We start from the raw sequence: 27,938 nt of genomic DNA on the forward strand, positions 1-27,938 counted from the left end.
GCTGAGAATAAAATTCAAGAATGATTATTAAGGAATAACTGATGACAGCCTGCTGAACGCATAAAATTAATGGACGTGTTTGAATAACAAAGTTGTGTGTGTGGTGTGACACAGAGAGTGTGAGCAAGCAAGCGTGACTACCCGTGTCTGCACTGGCTCCAGACATACAGTCACAATAGTAGGTGTAATTACAGTATTTTAGATTTTAAGCTGGACAGTTGCCCCATTCAGCTTTCAGCTAGCTGAATAAATTGCTTAAGTTCAAAGTTGAAACAGTTTGTCAAACAATTTGCTTGTCCAATGCTTTTTTTTTTACTACTTTGTAGCCACACAGATGTGGAAAATGTAATATCCAACATAATATCTATGTGTTCCCCCACTTATCAGAATAGTTCTGGATTTGTCCAAGAACTATTGGTTAAAAAAAACCCTTAAAGGGATAGTTCACCCAAAAATGAAAATTCTGTCATTAATTATATAATCTGTAAGAATTTGTGTTCTAAAGATGAACAAAACTCTTACAGGTTTGGAACGACATGAGGATGAGTGATTAATGACAGAATTTTAATTTTTGCGTGAACTAACCCTTTAAAGTCACCTTCAAATAGTAATTCTCCCTGTTTTGTATATGCATCTTAATGACCCTACTGTGAACAATTCTTTCATGTTTTAATTCTTAATTACTTAATTAAATATTCTTTAATTAGTGCTGCTAAATCGATTAAGCACAATTAATCACATCCAAAATAAAAGTTTGTGTTTACAAAATATATGTGTGTGCTGTGCTATTTATAAATAAATACACAAATGTACATATATATGTATTTATATTTATGTGATTTATATTATATATAAATATATATTACAATTATTTCTTAAATATATACATGTATGTGTGTGTATACATGTAAAGCCACAATCAGATAAGAGAAAAAAAAAAAGTGTCTCATCTATGGCCTACACTCTTAAAAATAATTGTTCTCAACTGGCATCAATGGTTCTATGAAGAACCTCGAACATCCACAGAACCTTTCAAATGCAGAAAAGGTTCTTTATAGTCAAAAAAGCTTCTTTAGATTTTTTAAATGTTCTTCAAAATAGTTCTTTTAGGAACTGTTTACTGAAAGGTTCTTTGGGGAGCCAAAATGGTTCTGTGGCATCACTGCAAAAACACTCTTTTGGAAACTTTATTTTTAAAAATGTAGTAGCAAAAATGATATACACTGAGTTATAGTGTTGTCTCACGTAGTTATCTTGTCCGCTCTTAAACTCCACCTTAATTTCCTGTCTGCTCTCTATTGTCACGAACGACAAAAGACCCAAAAGGTGCATCCCATAGTACTTAAGAGTGAAGTCGGAGAACAATAGAATGTGCCTTTGTGTATACTTAGGTGACTCTACCTATATACTACAGACAAATCTAAATATCTACGCTGATGGGTACACAGAGAAGACTGCAAGTGTGCACCACTACGCACTAGGGGGCTCGTACGTAGCTGTTTTTGACCAAATGAAGACCACAACCCAAGATACACCATCAGCACAGGCAGAGCAAAGCAACCAGAGCCTCAACACTAAAAAAACGCAAATCCCCCGTCAGGCCAGAGTCACTGTAGAGACTACGCAACCATGTGGAATGGCATCTGGAGACAAAGACAGGAATCTGAGACATCTGTGTGACGCACACACCTCACTTCAACATCAGTTTGCTGCACACATTTCAAAACCCCTCACATACATAATCACAGATGCCGACTTATGTAAACATACCAGGAAGCAAATCTCACTCACCTATAAAAGGACAATAAGTTACAGCTGCGTGGACAGTGCCACAATCCTGTTGCCAAATGCCAATAATATCCAGCAAGGCCATTTCCTTGAGCAGCAGCGAAGAACAATGGCCTCCTTGTCCAGGTTGCGTTTCACTCGATACTTTCAACTGGTACAAACACAAGTCGCCCCATACGAACTACTCACATTTTTCAAACTGTAAACAATCAACAGTTCATACCATCAGACCAAAACTTCAAATTACCCATCAAAATGCGTGAGTCGCCTTCTCAGAAGCAGACGGATGTGTTTCAGAACAGCTCTATGTCCACCCACTGAAATTTCACTCTCGGAACAGGTTTTAGTGGGTAGTTTCGCTGCTGACAACTCATGTTTGTGATTTCACTGGGCCGTCTGCAAGGTCCTTGATGCAGTCTGGGCCTCGGCGTTGCCATGGAGACATTTGCCGCCTTTCATCTTGGGATTTGACAGCACGTGAAACCTGACGGGCTGGTTTGTCGGCAGTGCCGTCTCCGGCTTCTCTCACTTCACTATAACTCCCGCCCTGGCCTTCAACTGGAAGGGACGCCAGATCGTCCTGTCTAAATAATGAGTCTTTTGTCTCTGCTTCCAAAGAAAAACCATATTCATCATGCTGATAAATAAATAAGACACTCATACACTACCAGTCAAAAGGTTTTTAATGTTTTTTTTTTAAATAAGTCTCTTCTGCTCACCAAGCCTGTATTTCTTTGATCCAAAGTACAGCAAAAACAGTACAATTTTGAAATATTATTACTATTTAAAATAACTGTTTTCTATTTGAATATATTTTAAAATGTAATCAAAGCTGAATTTTTAGAATCATTACTCCAGTCTTCAGTGTCACATGATCCTTCAGAAATCATTCTAATATGCTAATTTGCTGTTCAAGAAATGTATTATTATTAATAATAATATTTAAAACAGCAGAGTACATTTTTTAGGATTCTCTGATGAATAGAAAAATCCAAAGATCATAATTTAATCTGAAATAAAAAACTTTTGTAACATTATACACTATACCATACAAAAGCTTGGAGTCAGTACATATATTTTTTAAAGGAATTATAGAAATGATTACTTTTATTTAGCAAGGATGAAGGTAATGATAAAGACATTTATAATGTTACAAAAGATTTTTATTTCAGATCAGTGCTGTTCTTCTGAACCTTCTATTCATCAAAGAAAATGAATGAAAACATAATAATAATAATAAAAACAAACATTTTTGAGCAGCAAATTAGAATATTACAATGATTTCTGAAGGATCATGTGACTGGAGTAATGATGCTAAAAATTCAGCTTTGAAATTACAGGAATAGATTATACTATAAAATATATTCAAATGGAAAACAGTTATTTTAAATAGTAAAAATATTTTTAAAATTGTACTGCTTTTGCTGTACTTTGGATCAAATAAATGCAGGCTTGGCAGAGCATAAGAGATTTCTTTAAAAACATTAAAAATCCAGTAGCAGGTCTCCACAATCCAGCTGGCCAAGAAGAGCAGTCTTCCTGTACACAACTTCACTACTATAGGCCAGAGGAAGTGTTTGTGGTGTCAGAAGACTAACATCCTGTTCTGACTTGATAGCTGACTGGTGGAAAGAGCAAGACAGTTAATGTGGGAAAGGTTCGGTGGAAGCGAGAGACACAAAAGCAGCACAGAGGAAGTTTATTCGGATTCTTACAGGTGTAATACGTGCGGCAGGAAATGTGCTGAAGCACAGCATCAAGCCACCAACGGATATACATCGCTTCGAGAAATCTTTGTCGATTAAACGGTTCTAATTCAGACCTGACTCATCATGAAGGTCGCTCTTACAGTTCATTAGATTTCCAACTCTCGCTCCGTAACCAGTGAAACCTGAACTGACGACCCCAGTCTCGGGCAGGACCCCGCCCACAACCCCTTGACGGCTCGACAAAGACCGCAGGTGTTGTTTGCGCTTCGCAGCAATACCAGATAAGCCCCAATTAGTCAGTGGCATCTGAGCAACCGTGGTTCCCACAACACACCTGTTACCTAGCATCGGTTGGATACCGTTCGTCTCATTCTCCAGAGAGATCTCTGAGGCATCTTCACAGCTTGCACAAACTGCCAGCAACCACACACTTGGAAAAAACAGACACAACAACACGTAACTGACAGATGTTTCACTTCAGCTTATTATATCTGTCATATACCATGAAGGTTTATGTATTAACATATTTTTCACGCTTGCTTCATGCAATCTATTGTACCCGTCGGCCTGTTTGCGGTCAGTCATAAATGGATCAGTCAAGTTCACATTCTGCACAATGGTGCTGTTGCGCTCTGTAACGTGATTTAGATGTCGACACGCTACTAATTCTACATCCTGTATTCATCGTGATAAGTGTCACCATTCACATGACCACATTTTTTCACTTCTACCACAAATGCACCATTACACAGAGCTCATTCTTGGGGAATTTTATCACACAACAGGTTAATGCTAAGCACAGACAACTGCAAATCACATAAACATGTGCTAAGAAGCAGTCGGAGGTGACCTTTAACAAAACAGTATTTGCAAACAGTACGCTCAGGTTTGAATGCGTTGTAGGCGGACTGTAATAGGCGGAAAGTAATATCAAAATACAATCAGTTCTTAGCACATGATCATTAAACTGATTATACCTTGCCCTGGAGAACCGTACAATTACGTCATACATAATTGTATTGATTGGCTGGCTGGGGCTGGGGCTGGGGCTGTAATATCAGATGTAAGAGTAGAGCACTTACAGGAGGGTGGGAGGAAACGGGGGAGGAAAATTCCATCTGTTTCGTTAAGCCAGAAGAGTCATGAGTCAAAGCTAGTCAATGCAGCGAAGGTGATACAACACAGAGAGTCCCAAGACCACAAAGCTCTATTCAACACACTCTCATTCCACCCTGCTAATGACCCAGCTCTGATATGTACTTTACAGTCGCCCATTTCTATGACTGTAACAATCTAGCGTTGCCAGTTTATAAACCAAATAGTTTTGGTAATGGACTCTGATTGGTTAACACAGTGTTCCACATGTGCTATAATAGGTTACATAGTCATAGCGAAACCTGTCCACCATATCACTGCACAGTTGCATGTGGAAAATTTCTGTACTACTTTCGAACTAAGCATAAGTGCACATTATATATTAATAACAGAGCTGGGACACAAAGTTCACGATTTGGTTTAAGTCTGATTCACAAGCTTGCGATTTGATTTAATTTCTGATTGAATATTATTAGAGTACATTCCAAAAAAAATTTTCAACTAAAGCTCAACTATACACTTAAATTACACTCAATTAAGTTTTTATAATAATATAGTTACAATTGCTTAATTGTATTTCTGCTCCAGTTTGTTTTTTTGAAATATAAACATTTAAATGGTGGCTGTTGTATTAATTTTACAGATTTATTTAAACAAATTCAATACTGAGGAACAGTAAAAATTATATTAAATATACTATATGGTGAATATATTTAGCAAAATGCTCCACACTAGAGTTCATTTTTCTAGCCGACTGAGTTTTTTTCTGAGGTAAATGTTATGTGACATTGTTTCCAAGCTGTTATACTGAAGCCTTTCCGCGGTTGAGACACTGATTGAGCGATTACGAGACAGGATACGGATTTCGGTGAGTTGTACTCTTACTTGTAACATACCTTCAAATGTTTATTCATGTTTATTTTGTAAACTGCCGTTAAAGCGGAAGCTGCCACTTCTTTGGAAGTGAAGTGCTTTGTCATAGTGATCTGTCACTTCACATTAAACAGCGCCAAAATGGTATTTCTTTTTTGAATACTGCAATGAAATAGAATTTGAAATCTGAAACATTGTTTCATATCAAAAGTAACAAAGCACAAAGCTTATTACGATGAACTGGATGGGAGAAAACAGGTTAGACTAATCGATTCTAGGGATTTAGGAATCAATACTGTTTTGTATAAAAAAAAAAATCGAAAAAAAAAAAGAAAAAAAAATTTCAATATTTTTTTACCCAGCCCTACAAAATAGCTTTATAGTACCTTATTGCTTAAACATACAACAAAACAAATGCAGAGTTTAAGAAGTTTCATCTAAAACAATCATTATAGGTTACATTCAAGATATTACATCACAATTTGGACATTTACTCAATACGTGGATGTAAACAGCATGTACTACTGAATATGTTGTTCTGCTAATTTTTGCTGTCTAAACCACAGAAAAATGTGTGGAAGCTGCAAAATTGTATAGAGAAGGACTATTAAGGCGCAAAATTTTGACAAACTAAAGTTAATAGGTTGTAAAGCCTAATATTTCACCTGCCTGACCAAAAATGATAGGAACAAACACTAATGTTGTCAAGAATCTTGTTTTGGAAATCCTGGTTCAGTTTGGCAAACCACAGATGCCTTCAGTTTTTTGCACTCTTCTCCTTGATTTGTTATAACTTTTGGCAGTCTATAGTACTCCAAATGTTTTCCCCGATCCAACCGATTAGTACAGCCCAAAATATGACAATAACTGATTGTTTTCAGCAGCAATAATCAGCAAAATATGCAAGCTCCGTTTGTTTCAGTGGCATTGTTTACGCTCAGTGCTGCCAATATAGTAGACTGATGACATTTCGTGAAAACACTCTATCAACAGTATCTATGGCATGCTGTTGATTACCACAAAAAATAATGCTCAGTTTGGAGAAAAAAAAAAGAAAAAAAAAAAAAAAAAGTACTTGAAAGAAGTCTCTTATGCTTACTAGACTGCATTTGTTTGGTCGAAAATACAGTAAAGACAGTAATATTGTGAAATATTATTACAATTTAAAATAACTTGTTTCTATTTTAAAATGTAATTTATTCCTGTAATGGCAAAGCTGAATTTTTCAGCAGCTATTTCTATCAGTCTTTAGTGTTACCACTAAATTTTAGTGAAAATCATTCACATTCAATTATACATATACATAGAAAAACACTGCATTTATTTTAAATAGAACAATTTTTTAACATTAGAAAATGTCTCTAAAAAAATCTTGGTGACAGTCAAACGCTTAAACAGCAGCGTACATTGCATGTCAATGCATGTAGGTGTGATTTTGTAAACTGAGGTGCAAGTAAAAACTATTTAATGTGGTAATCTACAACAATAACAAAGTCTACAGAGCCTAACTTGCATTTAACCAGAGCATTCCTTCATAAGCCACAGCAGATAAAACACAACTGGGTTTACACTGCATTGTTCGTTGACAGAAAAAAGGTTTGTGGGTGAAGCTTCTATCCACAAACACATAGAGAAACCACTCGGTGTAATGTCTTCAGCTTGCATGCTGACCCATAATACAGTACCACCGCAACTAGCTGAGTTGCACCTGACGCTGCATGTAGCCCCATTCTCACGAGTGAAGACACATGTGGGCAGGCTAAAGCAAGTCTTAGCGCAAATGCATGCCGACCAGCCTTGCGCGCTGGTGCCACTGCTCTGCAACAAGCCTGGGGGCTCTCCGCTAACTTTTTCACAGAGCGTCTCTCCATCACGACCGTGCATCGATTAGCTGTGCAGAAGCACAGCACATTCCTAGAAACGAAGCGTATTTTTATAGTTATTAACGTCAGAGTTCTCAGACAGAGACAGTCACCTACAGCGATGAGGGACAGACTGTGATATAACAGATAGGTCTAAAACCAAAGCATTAGTAACGATGTTAGTAATGACATAAATAGAGCAGGGGTAGGTTTACAATACCTTTGCAATGGAACCTAGATATAAAAGCAAAAAGTGAAGTAAAATGTTTGTTAAAAAGTTTTCTAAAAATATATTAAAGTAATTAGATTTTCTATTGTGACTGTACTAAAACCAAAGCAAATTATCAAAATATCATAGTATTTTAGAGCAATAATGTATTTTAATTTATTACTTTTAGAGTAATTTTAAATGCATAACTTTAAAGAGAAACATTTTAAAAGGGAATTCTAGCAGTTGTACAGAAAATATTGTCTTACAACCATCAGTGAGCAAGTTAAATGTGATAAATGTGTCTCTTCCCTATATAAAAATTACTATGTAAGCAAATATTCATGCTGCTGGGAAAGAAAAATGAAACATGCAAATAAAAATATAATAATAATAAAACAAATAATTGTTAAAAAAAAACCAAAAAAAAAACATGAAGATTTATTATTCTTAAAACTGGAGTTTTCAAAAGCATGAAATAATCATAGTTCATCTAATGGTCTCTGACCAGTCTTTTAAAAAATGAAACAAAAAAAAAGTTGTAGAATTTGGTTTCTTTTTAATTAATTATTATTATTATTTTAATTTAAGAATTTCCACACATTCTCTGTCAGAATCAAAAAAACCTTGATTATTCAGCTTCTTTTATTTATTTTTTTTATAATAGTTTTGTGTGTGAGGAAATTTTGGGAAAGTTTTAGGGAGTCTGGGAAGATTTTACTCTTCTGAGTCATCTAAACTCTCATCAGCAGCAGACAACCAGCCTCCCTTTCAATGATTTTCACTTTTATCTCTGGACATGGATGAGCACCAGGCGTTTAGATTATACAAAAAGCTATAGGGCAGATGTCTCAGAAATCTCAGAAACAAAACAGAGCAACACAAATGACAGCATTATCCGTTTCTCATCTGTACATACGAACATATAGACATAGTCACAACACTCCACTATAGACGTACACAAAACTATACATCAAGATATAACTCCTATTCATCACAGTGTACTATATACATGTTATGTTGAGAAGCAGTAGCTATAGCGGAGTACTGGAAAGGGAAAAAAAAACAACTCAGAGATTTAACCACAGATACGACGCTGGTTTCAGCTGCCATATGAACTCAAATGTCTTCAAAAATGGCATGAAAATTCTTTGAACAGCTCCCAAGAGGTCTGCTGTAGAAAGAAGCAGATATGGGTGATTTGAGATGGTCTGACATATCTCACGTACATGAGCTCTAACAGGAACTCCATAGACATTTTAAGAAAAACTTTGCATGAGAAAAAAACAAAAAAAAAAAAACACATAAGTTGTTTAAGCATGCAACTTCTAAATAAATCCAAGCACACTCTTGTACAAGTTCTGATGCAACTGTGCAGTGCTAGTGTGCTTTCACAATCAGCTTTTTTTCTTCTGCTGCCGTCTTTATATATGTATAATGAAAGATGAAACAGGAAATGATCATAGGAGAGAAAACGTGTAATAATGCGAGCCAGACATGAACTCGGGTGACTGCATTAGCCTCACTGGTCAGTGTGTTGGACCATGTGGCCATCCGCCAGAGCCACAGAAAATAATTTAGATAATTTTTGGTAGTCTAGACTAGATGTGATGAATCATCCAAATACTGATAAAAAAAATGGTTCTTTTAACAACTGTTCTCTGAAATCTCAAAAACGTATCGTTTGCATGTGTTTTTAAGCATTGCGGTTTCAAAACAAGTGATTTTAAGTTGTTGACATGCAATCTGCAGTGAAAGAACTAATTTCGCTATATAGCGAGAGTTATTTTTGCAGCTTCAACGGTTAAATACACACATTTGTATGTGTCAAAATGCCTGATTTTGCAACTGTCCTTGTGAACACAGTAATTTAGGTATAATAAAGAGAAAGGAAACACATGTATAATAGTATATTGGGTCTGGGTGGCTCTTAAAGTGACAGCAGTCTAAAATTCCTGTTGTCCGTCATTCATGTTAATCAAACAACAAAAGAGAGAAAAAGAGAGAAAATCTCTCACTGTTCTTGACTATATCATAATTATAACACTGTTCTCGAATAAATAAATAAATAAATATTTATATATACATATATAGGGCCCTATTAAATCCCTTTTATTTTTTTCCAAATTCCATTTTTTTCCGTTTTCATTTTTCTCAACTCCCTTTAAATTAGATTAATTAAAGAGCATGTCTAATTAATTAAAATCATGAACCGTATACAATTTCACATCAATTTATTAAAGGTTTAAGAAAAATGACATGTTTAGCACCCTATGAAATGTTTTATTTTTTCTCACCATGTTTTATTGTTATCAAATTCTGTGTTTTAGCATGTCTAATAATTTGAATACATACTTCATTTATTCAAATTTATTCTTAAAATAACCTTATGAAAGTTTTTTTTACCCTCAGAAATTCAGTGTTGTGTATTTAAAATGTTCTGGTGATCAAATAAAGGCATAAAAAAATTAATTTAATTTGTCTTTTACTTATAGAAAATTAAGCAAACTTTTGCTTAAAAGGGAATTTACTATTAAAATTAAAACACGGAAGAAATGTTGTGTGATTATACTCTTAAAAAAATAATGTTTGTTTCATTTTAGTAGTAGTAGTAATAGTAGTAATATATTTCTGGCACCTTGTCTTCAAGTTAAACCGGACTTTTATTTTGATGGGTTGCCATGTCTACCTTTACATTTCTGTGTGTATATGATATAATGCCAGTTATCCTAAAATGAAATCTCATGGAATATCTCAAATGCTGAAATCACTGCGAGCGTCATGCACGCTTCAGTGTGTGTAGTAAACAAAACCGCTCATCTGCTCCATTCATTAAAACAGAACATGCAGGATTCACATTTAAATGGTATTTTTGCGGCATAATATTTACAGATACTAGTCCATATTGTGGTTTGATTTAAGTCTAATGACCTACTTTTGATTAATTCATTCAAACTTTGACAAATTCCGTGACATTCCGCGTTATTCAGTAAATTCCGTTTTTATGACTGGATTCCGCGATTCCATCCATGTAGGGCCCTATATATACATATATATTTAATTTACAAAGTGAAGAATATGCAGTACATTTACATTTGATTACTTTATACAATGCATGTAGCATTTCTTATTTATTTGTTCTACCGTAGTTTTTTGGTTGTAATTACTGTTTACTCGACTTCAATGAGCTTGTTTACATATATATATATATATATATATATATATATATATGTGTGTGTATATATATATATATATATATATATATATATATATATGTGTGTGTGTGTGTGTATATATATATATATATATATATATATATATATATATATATATATATATATATATATATATATATATATATATATATATATATATATATATATATATATATATATATATATATTTTTTTTTTTTTTTTTTTTTTTTTTTTGGCTAGTATTAGTTTTTTTTATGATGTTGACACTGATGACAAGAATTATGACATTTCTAATGACACCATAAAGACCTTATTTAAAGCAAAAATAACTATCCCTATATTCTGGGTGTTTGTTTACTGGCTCCAAGTCAAAAGTCTCCAGGTCTCAAAAACTTAATTTGTAAGATAGTAAGATCATAAAAAAAAAAAAAAAAAAAAAAAATTTTAAACCTGACCATAATGATTAAACCAACTGGCCAATTGGTACAACTGTTATAGTTGGTAAAGTATCTAACAGTTTTGCCCTCTCATAAAAACTATGTTCGTGTCTTTTAGATATGGTTTGTTAAACCTAAAGTATACTTAGATTTTTATCATCATCATCATTTGATCTTTGTACTGTTGTGGGCAATAAGTGTTTATCTATGCGGATGTCTATTATTGTTGCAGCCTGTAGTAGTTTGCCGCTGTTGTTATTCTGTCTCATCAGTTTCTTTGTTAACCATGAAAGTATTTTTGTAACCACTAATGTCACATGGACTATTTTAACAATGTCCTTACTATCTTTCTGGGCCTTCTGTCAGTTACACTGCTGTCTATGCAGGGTCAGAAAGCTCTCGGATTTTATCAAACATATCTTCATTTGTGTTCTGAAGACGAACAAAGATCTTACGGGTTTGGAACAACATGAGGGTGACTAATTAATGACAGAGTTTTCATTTTTAGATGAACTAAAAAAATGTACTAGCAGCAAGAATAATGATCCTTGACTTATTATGTATCACTAATTAGTCTCTTATTTCAGTAGACCACCTCAACTACTGAAGAACAATCTGACATCAAGCTACATGTCTTTACATCTCTCAATTAATTCCACTAATTACGCCTTTGTTTTGACTTTATGTAAAGCCCAGGCACCCTTTCATGGCCAGAGGCAGTGGCAGGGTGCCACCCAGACTGTGTTCTGCTATAGTAATCCTGCGCGATTTGGAAAGTCGGGTACACGTGTGTCCTCAGCCGCACGGGGGAGGGGAGGAAACAGGCGGGCGAGAGAATGAGAGAGCTGCTATTCCACTTAGCTTACATTTAGCCGCATTATTTCCTCTCAGAACATTAGTCAATATCGTGTGGCTCAAGTCTATTCTTCACTGCTCAGTCTCTTTTCCTCCCCTGCGAGGCATACATAAACAAAAGCCCATTAGAACTCACGGTCCATGGTTTATATTTGTCATCTGTGTTTATTTGCTGATGCGTTTCTTTGCATGTGAGCAAAAGGCGACAGGAAACGAGGGGCTGTGTACAAAGAAATAGAGCGGAGTGGAGAAACCCAGAGTGTACGGCACGTTCTGGACAGTTTGTGTAGTACATATTTATGTATATTTTATTTAGGTATATTTACAATGCTCAATCGGTCATTTGGTATGCTCACCAAGGCTGCATTTATTCGATCAAAAATATAGTAAAACAATTGTAAAATTGTGATATAATATTATAATTTAAAAGAACTATTTTCAATTTGAATATATTTAAAAATGCAACTTATTCATGTGATCAAAGCTAAATTTTCATCATCATTACTCCAGTGTCACATGATCCTTCAGAAATCATTTTCATTATAATCAGTGTAAAAAACAGATTAATTTTTGTGTAAATTGATGTTTTTATTAGAATTCAATTTATATTCTTTACAAATAAACATATTAACTTAACTATTAATTCAACTAAAATTGTTATTTTAATAACAGTTATCAAATATTTTTCATTTAGTACAAGTCTGATATAACTTATAGCTATTTTTTTATACTACACTACCAGTCAAAAGTTTTTGAACAGTAAGATTTTTAATGTTTTTAAAGAAGTCTTTTCTGCTTACCAAGCCTGCATTTATTTGGTCTGAAGTACAGCAAAAACAGTACAATTTTAAAATATTTTTTTACTATTTAAAATAATTGTTTTAGAGTTTAATATATTTAAAAATGTAATTTATTCCTGTGATCAAAGCTACATTTTCAGCATCATTACTCCAGTCTTCAGTGTCACATGATCCTTCAGAACCCTGTTCAAGAAACTTTTTTTATTATTATATTTAGCAATATTTAGCATTTATCTGAAATGAAAAGCTTTTGTAAAATCATAAGCTACACCATTCAAAAGCTTGAACTCAGTATAATTTTTGGGGAAAGAAATGATAGAAATTAATACTTTGATTTAGCAAGGATGCTTTAAATTGATCAAAAGTGATGATAAAAAAACGTTTATAATGTTACAAAATATTTATATTTCCGATAAAGGCTGTACTTCTGAAAGAAACTTGAAAAATTCTACTCAGCTGTTTTCAACATAATAATAATAAATGTTTTTGAGCAGAAATTAGCATATTAGAATGATTTCTGAAGAATCATGTGACTGGAGTAATGATGCTAAAAATTCAGATTTGAAATCAAAAGAATAAATTACATTTTAAAATGTATTCAAATAGAAATCAGTTATTTTAAATAGTACAAATATTTATGTTTTCGCTGCATTATGGATCAAATAAATGCAGGTTTGTTGAGCAGAAGAAACTTCTTTAAAAATCTTACTGTTCAAAAACTTTTGACTGGTAGTGTATATATATTTTTACATCTTGCTTTAAACATTTTAAACCTACTTGGCTAATGACTAAGAAGTCTCTTCACTTTTGTGACCCTGATTCAGATTCGTGACCGACTCTTTGTCGTCCCCCAACCCCCTACGGTTTAATGTCTACTACATAGATCAAAGGAAAGTCCCACAAAAGGGTGATTAAAAAAACATCAGGAAGGATTAATTTAGAACCACAGCAATGGTCCCGCCGTCTCTAGTGCTCATTAGATAATGAGCTAATGCAATATTACTCCATTACTTAATCTTCCAGAGAACTTACTGCTCGTTTAGGCATGTCTAGACATTCAAGGATGTGAATCTCGACACATCAGCAAGACACAAGAAGACTAAGTACACAAAAACTGAAATTTGCAGAGTTATCAACGTCAATCGCATAATAAATAAAAACAACCAAACTGAAAAGCGAAGATAAGTAGTTTTACGTTGCAGATGGACAACAATCAGTTAAATCTAAACCACAGAAGATCAAGTTTCACACGTTCGTTTTTCTCACACTCTACTGCTGTTGTTCCTACATAGGAAGTATCCTTTAATGAAAGGTCCTAGAACAGAAATCACGCTTGCTTTGTTCTACAGCCCTGCTCCTGTTCCCCCATAACGCAAACCCCACCCATGCTCATATTCTTCTGCTTTATTATGGGATGTGTGTGCGTGTCCCGTGTGTGTGCGCTCATGTTCTGGACAGACGAAACGCTGTCAGATCTTCGTGACAATATTGTACCATTGTGTGTGTGCTTGTGGGTGCATGCGTTTGGGGGTTGAGGGTGTGAAAAAAAAAGGGGGAGACTCCACAAAGGAAACTGGCACCCACACAGATGAACAAAGCAGTCTTGATTGCCTTTTGTGATACGATGGTGTATGGTCTGGTACCTTTCATCCAACAATGATGGAAGGGATAAGAAACAGGGTGGGGGGGAGGACTGGCACATTGAGCTATAACAGATCCACTCAGGGAGACTCCATATTCGTGTTTCTGGGTGTGTTTAGATTTAAATATTCTTTGTATTAAATGGCGATAAACAGAAGTATTGGCTTCGTTTCAAAAATGCACAACGATGTTCCTTCTTTCCCAGACCCTCCTGACATATTAGAGCACGGCCCCTTGGGGACGATAAAGGCTTGATTGCTTCACAGGCTCTAGACAGTCTGCCATGGTAAAAATGAAAGTTTTACTTCCTCTCCTACAATCTTTGATTATAGTCACAGGCTCAATGACATACTTTGCTCTTTGTCAAAAGCATCATTCAAACTGAAAGGGCATGTTCCTTTTTTAATTTTTGAACAGTGACGATTCTAAATGCGACTTCTATCTTATGCTGACTTGAATGAAGTTGCATGATTATCATAGGTAATGATGCAGTCCAGCATGAGTCAATCATTAAAGGGATAGCTCACCTAGTGACGTTGCAAACCTCTAAGACCTTCGTTCATCTCCGGAACACAAATGAAGATATTTTTGATGAAATCCAAGAGCTTTCTGACCCTGTATAGACAGCAATGCAACTGACATGTTCAAGACCCAGAAAGGTAGTAAGGACATTGTTAATATAAGTCAGTGTGACATAGGGTTGGGAAATCTCAATTTTTACAGAACATTTGACCAATTCTGGTTTTTTTTTTTTTTTAACTTGAAAATGTAACTACAACAGGATTCAAGTAACTTTTTCTTTATTAACCCTATTAACTATATTATTAAACAAATCACTTAACATCTTTGCAGAAAAATAAATAAAAATAAAAAAAAATCTCAAAATTCAAGGTAATTAAATTCAAAATGACTGAAGGTAAAACACCAGTACACCATTATTAACTATAAATGTTCTGTAAAAACAACGAACAGCAGCTTTCAGCCTGTCACCATGATGCAAACATGAAATATCAGACATATAATGGTAGTTCTTCACGTTTTTTTTTTTATTCGATAGCGCTGCTTTTCCATTGTTTTTCTATGTAAACATGGACGTGTCTGACTGTTCCACTTGTCTCTTGCGTCATCTCATGCATGAGACGACATTATAAAAATGTGGCGCTCAAATTAAAAGAAGTTCACTCCCATCTTCTTGCATGTTTTTCCTATTCCACTGCCTGTGTCGTATCTTTGTCAACACAAAAGGGTGTTCTCATGTGAGCGGGTCACGTGTGAGCGATTAACCACGTGCACCAACATGTGGTTGGATCATTCTTTTCTCTTTACTGTTAGCACTGCCATATTGTCAAAGTGTCTAATTCTAACATTTGGTAATATTTCGATTCAAAACGTCGATTCTTCGACTTCGAATTAATCTGTAAAATCTGAAAAATCGCCCAGCCCTAGTGTGACATCAGTAGTTCAACCATAATGTTATGAAGCTATAAGAATACCTTTAGTGTGCAAAGAAAACAAAAATAAAGTCTTCATTCAACAATTCTTCTCTTCCGCATCAGTTTTCGATGTGTGTTGATGCATTTGTCTTGGTATGCTTGAACGCACATCCAAGACTGACACGGAAGAAAAGAAATAGTTAAATAAAATTGTTATTTTTGTTTTCTTTGCACACAAAAAGTATTCTCATAGCTTCATAAAATTACGCGGGAGTTGCTTTGCAGTCTATGCAGGGTCAGAAAGCTTTTGGATTTCATCAAAAATATCTTAATTTGTGTACTGATGATGAACAAAGGTCTTACAGGTTTGGAACAACATAAGGGTGAGTAATTAATGACAGAGTTTTCATTTTTGGGCAAACTGTCTTTTTAAAAGTTTACTTTTACCAAAGTATACACCATTTTTTTAAATGTTTAAAATTGAAAAACTACTAAAATAGTGTATATAGTGCATATTTTCAGGTCATTCCTTTGTATCAGAACGCTTGAAACACTCAACACTAGAGCATCCCATTTTGCTTTTACATTAAGCACTGCTAAATAGATAGAAAATGTTTTGTTTAGTTCATAAGACTAAGAAGAAGACTACTGGCGCCCTCAAAAACATCTGGTGCATGCTGCCCTTTGTCATTTCATTGCCCATAGGGTGTGGTTCAGATATTGATCCAAGGCAGATCAAATTCAACAAGCTAATCAGCTCTGGATATGTTACAGGGGGGGAAGTCAGAAATCATATCATGTGGGGCTTTAACTGTATTACTGGCACAGCAAGCCGTAAATCTAATATGTGACATTGTCTGAATATGTTTTTCTGCAATATTGAGTTTCAGGGTCTGGGCTTTGACATGTCTGCGCATTTGTATTGCCACGCATAAGTCTTACCAGCGACCCGTGCATTCCGCACGGGTCATTTCAGAAGACAGAAAAAAAAAAAACCCCTCTTCTTATTGTCGACCAGACAAGACCCATTACACAATATCAGCAGTTTATTTGACATTTAAGAGAAGTGAGAGACAATTTCCCCCCTTAAAAATGTTGTTTTAGTCTAAATGTTTACCGCAGGTTATGCAAGAACGTCAACCGTTTCATTTAGCTTCAGTAAAAAGACAAGATGAAGTTGTGTAACATCTGTTTCAACAACGATTGCAAAAAAAAAGAAGTACTGCAGCAACGTCCCACGAGCGAGCACAGATCCCAGCCATTCTCATGCTAAAATCCCCCGCGTGGCCAGGATCCATGTCTTTCTGCCTCTCATGGACATTCATGACTTTGCGTTAGCATGAGGATGGGCCTGATCCTATCACAGAAACTACGACTGAAAGAACAGGTTTGATGGACAAAGCCCCCCCTCCACAATTTAATCTGCCGAGCTCTGGCGAGCAATCCGGCTCTTCATTCCAGCAGGGCTTCCTCGGTGGGCTTCTTCCAGGTGCACAAACAAAGGCAGTCAGGGTAACAATACGCTGTCTATCACGAGGGGGAGGGTGTGCGGGTCTGGCATGCCGTTATCTCTTTCAGTACCTGCTGGAAACTTAATGCAGTTGGACGTACTGATGCCCGGTAGACGGCTGAAAACCACACTTGTGACCACATCACTACATTTCCAGCGCTTTATGGAGTACTTCAAGCCACAAATCATTCAGAAATGTTTTACGGCTCACTAACACAGAAATGATCTGCAAACCTCTTCGTGGCCAGTAAAATGGTTAACATTATCATGAGAGTGCATGAGAGAGACAGATTTACAGAGGAAATGCTGCTACTGCAGCAAGGTTTTTTAATCTTGAAAGCTGCAATATCATTTCAACCCTTGGGTTCTCACTTGGTTTTGATCAGTGATTTTGCCTCCCATAAACTATACCAAAATGTACACTCTTAAAAATAAAGGTGCTTCACAATGCCATAGAGGAACATTTTTTGTCTAAGTGGTTTCATAAAGAACCTTTAACATCTGAAGAACTTTTCTGTTTCACAAAAACAGAGAGGTTCTCCATATTATAAAAAGGTAAGAAAGAGATGGTTCTTTAAAGAAGTTTTGATTGAATGGTTCTTTGTGGAATCAAAAATGGTTCTTCTATTGCATCGCTGTGAAGAACCTTTTAAAGCACCTTTATTTTTAAGAGTGTAAAGGGATAGTTCACCCAAAAATGAGAAGTCCGTAATCATTTACTCATCCTCATGTCATTCCATTACTGTCTTTATTCTGTGAAACACAAAAGAAGATATTTTGTCAAATGTTTTACAGTTTTTTTTTGTCCATACAATTGAAGTCAATGATCTCTCCAATGCTGTTTGGTTCCCACTAATATTTAAAATATTTTCTTTTAGGGCCCTATGAAATCTGTTTTTTTTTTTTTTTTTTTTTTTTTCTGGATTCCTTTTTTTCCTTTTTATTTTTTTCTGGATTTTTTTCTGGACTCTGTTTTAATGGTTAAATTAAAAAATATTAAACAGAAAGCATGTCTAGTTAATTGAAATCATGAAACTTGCACAATTTACCAGCCATTTATAAAAAGTATCCTCAAATTCAGTATTATTTTTTTACCAATATCTGTGTATTCCATTAATTTTCTGGATTCTATTTGAATGGTTTAATTAAAATGTAATAATTAAAAGCATCTCAAATGGATTGTTTTTTTTTATAATTTATTTTTACTTTATTTATTTCCTTTTTAAATTGGTAAATAAATTTTGGTAAATATTTTCTTCTGGTAAAGGCAATGAGGGTGAATATAAAATAACAGAATTTTTTATTATTTTTGTTATTTTTTATTTTGACATTATATTTACATAAATGTCTCATGAATTTTAATGATGGCAGCCAGTTATTCACTGCACAAAAACACACTGTGGTTGACACAAACCATGATTGTCCTCCTTGCAAATTAACAAGAATTCACTTTGCCATCGAAAAAAACAAAAGATTCTTTTAAAAATGCTTTTAAAAAATTGAACTATGCACAATTATGATTAGTTGCATTTTATCGTTTGAGTCTGCATTTTTTCCTCCGTATTCTGCAACACTTTCGGGAACTGATCTGTGACTCATTTTAAGTCATGACTCACCGGTTGAGAACAACATATTACATACAATATATTTCTCCCAAAACACACCTTTCTGTTGTTGTTGTGAAGATCTGTGTGCACCTGCATCAACGTTAAGCCGGATTTGCCGTTCTATTATTTGTGGCAGATTTATATCGTGTTTTGCTAAATTAAACCCATAAATAGTGATTTTGCACAGATGCAAGACATGAATAGAAAAAGAGACCTTTAGAAGTTCTTCCACGACTCGAAAAACTATCTGTCCTAAAATGGACAAAGTCTTTCCCCCAGCTAAAACACTGCTCAGTAAATATTTAGAAAGTTTCCCCTGAGCCTTGTCTGCATGTGTCTGTGTGAGACAGACAGATTGGGCTAAGTGACTGTGCTGTATACAACATAAATTTGCAGGATTTTGTTTGTGATTGTCTCAACATTAAATATGTACGCTACTGTACAGTTGTACAGTGTAAAACGACTGTGTGTGTGTTGTGGAGAAGGTTAGCAGCACAAGCAAAGGCAACGCTGCGACACTCCCAGCTCTTGGCACAAATACTGCAAGCTCCATAGTGCCGGCTGTGAGTTGTAACTTGCTCAGCAGCAGCCTCCAAAACAGAAGGCGTTTATTTTGTCCCAGCTGCCACACCCAGCAAAAGTGTTTTTTCGGCTGAGGAAAGATGGCATGCTGCCTTATAACAGCGCAAGCCCTAAAGCACTGGAAACCCCAGCCTCTATTAATATCACCAGAGATGGTTTATTATTGATTGATGTGATCGGAAAAAAAACACTGCCCTCGTTGACCAGACATAAATTGATCCCTGAGCCCCGTTCTTCCCTAAACAACAAAACATATTGGTTTGCCAATGATGACTGTGTTCAACAATACCTTCCAGTACAAATATCTTTTGTTATTAAAGGGATGGTACACCCAGAAAATCTCATTATTTTCTTAGCTGCATGTTGTTTAAAGGTTTTAGGTGATTATAGGCGCCCTTTTCAAAATAATGAAAATGAATGAGAACTGTCAAGCTCCAAAACAACACAAAAGCACCATAAAAACAGAAATGTGCATAGTTACTCTCTTAAAAATGTCACGCCCCTTTGTCTTTTGGCATTTTTTTGACATCAGCTTGCTGATTTGGAACAAATCGTTCTTTTGAAGTCAATGAATCTGTTCATAAAATCTGAATGAGTCTTTCATGAATTTAACTGAACGGGTTGCCGTTCAATGGCTTGAAGTGGACTGCACAAATTGTATGGACTACATATGGCGCTAATTTTATTTATTATGATTTTTATATGTCAATTTTGACATTCAATCTCTTTTACTGGGCAAAGAGCTACCAGAACAGTCTTCAAAAATTGACTTTATGTGTTCGCTTTTAGGTTAGGAATGATTAAGTGATTTTATAGTTGGGTGGACTATTGTTTTAAATGCTCTGCCTTACATAAAGGATTCATCAGTCTTCCTCAGTGAAGTCTCTCTCAGGATGTGCTGCAAGAGCTCTGTGCCTGTTGCCAAAATGCGAAACGCAAGAGTCCTTGAGGGATCGCTCCGCCCACACTGTGACCTGGCCCCACCCTTAACCCCTCATGTGACCAAGCCCAAAAATCCCACACTTCCAGTTCCCACCACCGCCTGCGACATTTATTTATCTTTCTGTTTGCTTAGATAGTTTATTTATTCACTTTTTTATTTAACTTAACCTCTCATGCACAATCCCTCTACACTGACGTACAGTATGCGACCTGTGGGCATGCAGAGCCGAGTCATGGGGTACCTCACTCTGAAACATGCGTTTCTGGGACAGAGTTGAACTTAAGGTCAGGAGAAAGGCCATCAGGTAACAATCAGATAGTTGGCATGCAACCTCACTAGCCACGGCGATAAAGTCTTCATACTGAACAGTACCACTCATATCTGAAGGCAAAGCCTTTGCTGCTTCATGAAAGTTTCAAATTAATTCTGAAAGAAAACTATGAGCGGCTCAGACCGAGATGATGAGTCACACTTTTGCCTACACTGAATCCGTGCCCGCAGAGCTCCGTGGAAAGCTCAGCAGACTTCCACGGAATTAGAACATTCATTCACAAAGCTCTTTACATATTTGGCCTAATTTGATAATGCTTTCTACTACAAGCTATTAATCTTCACCATGCTTAAATGCATTCCACAGAGTTCAATAGATTTCCTGCAAAATCAAAAAAAGAAAGTACAAAAAAATCCGGGGTATTCCACGTTTGCCTCTCTTAGGCACTGTTTACACTAGTGCGTTTTCATTTTTAAAATGGCATTTTAAAATAAAAACAATCCTTGTCTACACTGGCGTTTTCACTGCATTTCAGAAACGATTTCCATCGAAATGACTCCAACCGGAAACACATCCCTTATAGCACACGTACATCTCTGAGATGTTTATTTAACGCCTGCATTTACATCTCCAATATGTACTTTTTAGAGTGTTTGCTCATCTGCAATACGTCTGCAGGATGTTTCCTATCAGATGTCAAATAGACGTCTATTAAATGTCTTTAAGATGTTTATGATTTAGAATGTATGTAAAATTTACATTTTACAGACGTCTGTCAGATGTTTGTACACAGCAGATGCTTTCCAGATCAAGTGATCTTTAACAGACATCTTGCAGATGTACGTGTGCTATCTGGGATGTCACATGACCATTCAGGCTGCATACGTCATCAAGGATGTTTTAATTTAAGAGAAGTAACCGTAATAAAATTCACAATTTTCCTTGGGGTTTAAAAATAGTGTAATTTCTTTTTTTACGTTGCAATTTAACAGTTATGAGCCTCCAAAATGAGATGCAACAAATGAGCATGATGTTATCGTTTACACGGTCATCAAGAATACGCAGAACGAATGTGGGCAGCCATGGCAACATTTTCAAAAGTCTCCGTTTTGGTCCATTTACACTGAAATGCAACCCTGGAGTTTTCAAACTAAAACGCATTTTCGAAAGTTATGCATTTTAAAATGAAAAAGCAATAGTGTAAATATAGCTTTAAAAAAAATAAAGTTTCAAAAAAAGTTTTTCACAGCAATTGCATAGAAAACCATTTTTGCAACAAATGTTGAGATGCATCATCTCATTTTCTAGGGGGTCCACCCTTTTTGGTGGAAGTTTGCAGTGAACAATGGGCGCTTTTGCACCGCGTAGTTCTAGGAACTCAGTTCTAGGAACTATCCAGCATGGTGGTTCCTAGAGAACCAGTTTCCCCTTCGGGACGTTTTCCTGGTTCCTGGTTCCATCTTCATTCGCAGCATTTAATAGAAGAATCCGTGATGGGAGCTGTTTTTGTTGTGTGTTGTGGATTTCGTGATAACGGAGATAAAATTTAAACGCACAATTTACGTGATTAAAAGAGCTAAATCCCATTATTACTGTTTTTTTCCATGTTTGGGGAGTAAATAATCAGCCTACACTTACGTCACTGGTAGTTCCCATAGGACCGTTTTAGACCCTACTCTGAAGTATGAGCTAATTTAGTTCACCCAAACAGAGTTTTTAGAACTAAATACGTTCCTAGTTCCTGTGGTGCGAACATTCCAAAAAGTGGGAACTTCCACCAACAGAAACTTTTTTCACTAAAAAGAACCTTTTTGTGGAATGGAAAGATTCAACGGATGTTAAAGGTTCTTCATGGAACCATCAATGCCAATAAAGAACCAAGGCACAGTGGGTAATATATTAAATAAAAACCACAGCTGAATCTCCTCTCACGCAGACACGGGGATGAGAGTGTGAACGTGAATGAAGAACGCCGGTGGTGGTCAACGGAGACAGCATGGCTGGTTTTGTTCTGGTTTAATGAAGCATGGCATCACATGATGCCAACGCGGACTACATGCTGCCCATATCAGCTCTGTCTACAGATCGGATCCCAGCATGACGAAAGTCTGCTGTTTACTACACCCGACCATCACCTGAATAGACCCCACATCCCAAACAAGAAACTCTCTCTCTACATCCATCAATAAATCCAACACCTGATATTCCTGCTCGTCTTTAGTAATGATGTTTCCATCCAAAAACTAGTTAGCCCTCCTTTAAAAAGCATGCAGAAATTCCCATGTGCAGCTGCAGAGCACTTAGTCACGGAACAGACAAGATAATGCAATCACTCCATTTAGAGCTTTTAGAAGAATAACGTGACCACGCACGCAATTCACATCAACGCTTGAGAATGATGGATGGACAGCTCTCAATGTGATAATCAGCGTTTCCTCTTACATATCAGCTTATCTTGTATAGGGAGGCATTGTGTACCACAAAAGCAGATTACAAAACATCTCGACCCCGTCCTCTTGCCTCATCTTAAGAGAGAACGTACAATTGTAGAAGTACCATAGAGAGGTGCTGTTAGTGAGCGATGATGACGCGTTGGACTAATGGGACGGATGCATTTCATAGCTTGACCTAAATTAAGAAGCCAGCACGATGGCTTTTCAATGTAGCTTTGGATTCCAGTGGAGAAAAAAAATCAGTATATACAATAGAGCTGACCTACATCTGTACAGTTGTCTGGTTTCATTATAAATCACACAGTCGACACAAAAAGCTTAAAGAGCTAGTTTACTCAAAAATGCAAATTCTGTTATCATTTACTCATCCCGAGAATATCATAATGCTTTTTTTAATTCTTCGGTGAAACACCAAAAACCTATTTTTCAATCAGCTGCATTAAAAACACAACTGGTATGTCTTGCAGTTGATCGTTCTGCAAGTTTGAATGTGTGCAAGCATGAACGATGTTTGAGATCAAACAAAGATTTTTTTAAAATAACTATGAATGTGAAAACTCTTATCAAGAATCAGGTTGCAAACCCGTATGATTTTCCTTCTGGCGTGGAACACAAAAAGTGATGTAAGGCAAAGCAGCCAGGCCCTTTACCATTCGCTTTAAAAAAAGAAAAACGCAATGAAAGTGGCACAACCTTTTGTCTTTGGCAGACATAAGGAAGTCATACTGGTTTACAACACCACTAGGATGAGTAAATCATGACAGTTTGTGGGTAAACTGTCCCTTTAAGACTCAGTAAGGACAAAGTGATATCTAACGTAGGTTTCCCCCTAAACAATTAGTTCCAAGAAACAGAACACAAAGATTAGACTAAGTCAATGATGGCAGAATTGTAATTTTTGTGTGGACTATCCCTTTAAGAGACACACCAGTCTCAGTCCAGCAGCATAATGCCATAATAGAGTCTTTTGTCTTATTAATACAACCTTTAAGAACAACGCCATCCTTACGGTGATGGATGGACAAATCCTCACGATCCCCACAGCGAGTTTTGCAACAGCTACAAATGTCGCGCAGCTCCCGGGGAGCTACGAGCTCAGCAAGAACCAGCCCCTGTTGACAAACGAAGAGCTGCGGCAATACACATGAAGTCCGGCAAGTCTGGATGATGCAGGTCAATGTTTAACCGCACTCATGTTACACATTACATCGGTGGGCAAACATTTGCGTGCTACTTTCTAATAAGGCATGCAAAACGCATGCAAGCCGCGCTTTATATTCAACTGACACTCGTGGAATATGCATGTGTCGAAAGCTTTGATAAGACTATCTCGCACAGTTCCTTATCAGATGAGTGCAGGCAAGAAAGATCAATGACTGAGCTGAAGGTGTTAGAAACGTGGCCGTGTTGACAAATAAACTTATTAAGTTGATGTTAAAGGGTGGTTTTTGAGACGCATCTGTGTTAAACAGTTGCATTAGGGGTGGTCATTTGGTCATTAAAATACACAGGTCTATCGCGCTGGTATGAAAATAAGGGACTTCGGTTAGAGATATCGTTATTTTAGTGCTGGGAACAACTTACCCCATGTGAGATGCTTGGCAGAGAGAAGAAGCGTGTGCCGATGTGTCTAACCTTCATTTACAAAGTTTACATGAGATTCCGTAATTCCTTGATCGAGTCTTGAAGGATGCGTTCCGAGCCAAAACGAACTATAAACTATTATAAAAGTCAAAACTTTCGCGGAGTCATTGCTACATGTAATCTAATCACGAAAGCAGCCATGTTTAAGATAAACGTCAAAAAGGCAAGAAAAACACGTTGTGTTTGGGTTAACGTCTCTGGGACGCGTCAGGTACGGCTGTGTTTCCCGTTTAATTCACAAATCTGTAATCCCATGCGCTGTTCGACTGAACAACAACCTCACGGTCCGTGCGCGGCGACGTAATACACACACTCTCACTAGCACGCGCACTGCAACTCCACACAGCATGGAAGAGCGCAGGATGATTTTTACACCCCTAATTTGCCTGTGCATGAAAATACATGTATTACAAAAACACAAATAACTGCAGACGGTCGCAAAAAGATGTTTTCACCACACGATTAGACTTTAGGATCAAAACGGCACATTTGTGGTAGTATTTTAGTTTCTGGGTAGAAATGAGGTCCAGATGTGTGCGTGTGCGTGTGTGGGTTTTTTTTTTGGTTCCACCTCCTCACTTCCTCTCAACTCTCAGTTATTGAGAGTTTTTTAATCGGTTTAGTCTGTTCTCTTTGTCACTGCATTTGTTTATGGATTTTATTGTGGCAAAGCCAGTATTTTTACACAAAGATTTTAACTGGTTTAAAGGGATAGTTCACTCACAATGAAAATTCAGTCATTAATTACTCGCCCTCATGTCATTTTAAACCCGTAAGACCTTTGTTCATCTTTGGAACATAAATGAAAGATATTTCTCTCTGACCCTCCACAGACAGCAAGAGTCCTACCATGTTCAAGGGCTAGAAAGGTACTAAGAACATTGACAAAATAGTCCAGTTCAACCGTTATTTTATAAAGATACAGGAAAACTTTTTTGTTGCGCAAAAAACTAAAATAACTTAAGCAATTCTTCTCTTTCACGTTACAGTGTCATTATGGAGAAGGAGAGAGGAAAGCATGCGTGTGCGTCATTGTGCTCTCCAAAATGGTGCTAGGGTGAATTGTTAAAGAAAGTTATTTAAGTTTTTGCGCAACAAGACGTATTCCTGTAGCTTCATAAAATTACAGTAACTGATGTCACATGGACTATGTTGTTGATGCACCTTTATTGACCTTTAACGTGGTTGGACTCTTGCTGTCTATGCATGATCAGAAAACTCTTAATTTCATCAGAAATATCTTGTGTTCTAAAGATGAACAAAGGTCTTTCAGTTTTGCAGTGACGTGAGGGTGAGGAATTAATGACAGGATTTTCATTCTTGGCTGAACTAAACCTTCAGATTGTTTCATTATTAAGGAGTGATCTGGAGGTCAAGTATCAAAAAACTTGGGATTGCTATTGACTGGATTGTTATCTGTTTGAGTTCATCCATTGTCAGTTACACTTGGCCACATAAATGTGTCTATGTAAAACATAAATCTAGTTTACTTTTTTTTATTCGCACAATTAATTTACGTGATGATGCAAATTTTAAGTGCTGATGTGCCAGGTGCCATTCGGTGATGTTCCTCGTCCTTTGTTCCCAGTGTTGGGAAAAGTTACTTTTAAAAGTAATACATTACAATATTGCTTCATTAAAAAAGTAAGTAATTATGTTACTTAGTTACCTTTTATAGAAAGTAATGCATTATGTTACTTTTAAATAACATTACTTTTCAAATAACCCAAAAGTGATATTTTTGGCAACTGTAAAGGCTCTTTCACACTAAAAGTGAAATGAATAAGCCTCAGGATAAAGGAATAAAGGTGTTATTGCATTGCATTGACTCTGGACCACAAAACCAGTCGTAAGTAGCCTGGGTATATCTATAGTAATAGCCAGCAATACACTGTATGGGTCAAAATAATAGATTTTTCTTTTATGCCAAAAATCATTAGAATATTAAGTAAACATCTTGTTCCATTAAGATATTTTGTAAATTTCCCACCGTAAATGAATCAAAACTTAATTTCTGATTAGTAATATGCATTGCTAAGAACTTCATTTGGACAACTTTAAAGGTTATAAAAGCTTATTTATTCTCAATTTTTCAAAACTCAATTTCAAAAAATGGACCCTTATGGCTGGTTTTGTGGTCCAAGGTCACATTTGAAGAAGTGACGTAAAAAAGTAATGTGTTACTAAGTTACTTGGAAAAGTAATCTGATTACATTACTTGTAATGCATTACGCCCAACACTATTTATTCCTCGCTTGCATGCAGATTCTAAGACTTCTGAACCGTATGCTGATGTTTGGGAGGAGTAAAGTTTATGTTTGTGGCCTGGAACAACCAAATGCATTTGCATTTAGCCAAGTCGTGTCTTGCACCTGATGAGATGATTTGAGAATGTGTTTGGGCGGGCATTTACACTTCATTTCTTATGGCATTATCTTTGTTCCCTTTTAGCTTAAATAGGCCAACTTGAACATTTCCTCCTTTAAATGTTTGTAAAAATCGCCCGGCCTACGTGGGAAACGCCCCACAGCTTCCTAAACCTGTCTCTTGTGACCTGTGCCTTCAGCTGTAAACATTGTACAATCAACATGAAATCATCTTATTTCAGTGACCTACTACACTAATATCGAGTTTACATGTGGTCAAGCGTAAATTACTCATCTTATTTGACATCTGCTCATATATGCGTAAACCACCTTCGCTGAGTCACCAGAATCTGTTTAACGGTTTATTATCCTTCTGTTTTTGTTAACGTCATTGATGTATCCATTGATATCTGCCAGTATCATGGCTTTTTAATTTTTTTTTTTTTGTCTTGATGAACACGTTTCGCCTCAGGTGTGCCGTTTGGTCTAGGCTTGTTTGTCATTGGGGCTATGTTGTATCGTGTTCACACAGGGAGGGCAGGTATGAATCATAAGAGATTTAGCTCATTGAGCACTGCTTTTAAATGCAAACTTTCTTGTTAATACAAGACAGAACCTTCTTAATAAGGACCACAAGCTTCATTTCATCCTGTTGCACAGATAAG

The 27,938-nt window shown here is 36.2% G+C and overlaps 1 protein-coding gene across 2 annotated transcripts in view; it reads right to left on the minus strand.

Moving 5' to 3' along the window:
- Positions 1–25,419, minus strand: part of s1pr2 (sphingosine-1-phosphate receptor 2) — a 29,321-nt gene extending 3,902 nt beyond the window's left edge. The window contains exon 1 of one of the 2 annotated variants that reach the window (XM_051105898.1): positions 24,848–25,419. The gene's annotated coding sequence lies outside the window, so the exon portion shown is untranslated. Of the gene's footprint in view, positions 1–24,248; positions 24,822–24,847 lie in introns of those variants that run through there. The other variant, XM_051105899.1, reaches the window with a different exon arrangement.
- Between the last annotated feature and the right edge of the window lie 2,519 nt (positions 25,420–27,938).

This window comes from Labeo rohita, chromosome 3, assembly GCF_022985175.1.
Source record: "Labeo rohita strain BAU-BD-2019 chromosome 3, IGBB_LRoh.1.0, whole genome shotgun sequence".
Lineage (NCBI taxonomy): Eukaryota > Metazoa > Chordata > Actinopteri > Cypriniformes > Cyprinidae > Labeo > Labeo rohita.